Here is a 348-nt window from a genome sequence, read left to right on the forward strand (position 1 = left end):
GTGTGCTGATAGTAGTTATGTATATTTGAATTAAATATGTTTATGTGTCTGCAAATAATGTATTTTGTATTTTATGCAAATTAATGCATAATATATGAGTACGTCGGGAGATATTTAGGGGGACTGTAAAGTATTCCTGAAGAGGAACGGATGTAAAGTTTGAGAACTGCTGACCTAGGTCAGAACGGGTCAATGCACATACGCTGGCTGAAAGGAAGGTTCGTGACAGGTAGATGAATATATTCGTGTTATTTAACTGATGACCTTAAAGAGTAAATCGGGATTACAGAAGAACCGGTGCTTCGTTTTCCCTTAATTAGACTATTGCTGTGTTTCTACTAACACTCT

This window comes from Buceros rhinoceros, unplaced genomic scaffold (assembly GCF_000710305.1).
Source record: "Buceros rhinoceros silvestris isolate BGI_N320 unplaced genomic scaffold, ASM71030v1 scaffold22637, whole genome shotgun sequence".
Taxonomy (NCBI): Eukaryota; Metazoa; Chordata; class Aves; order Bucerotiformes; family Bucerotidae; genus Buceros; species Buceros rhinoceros.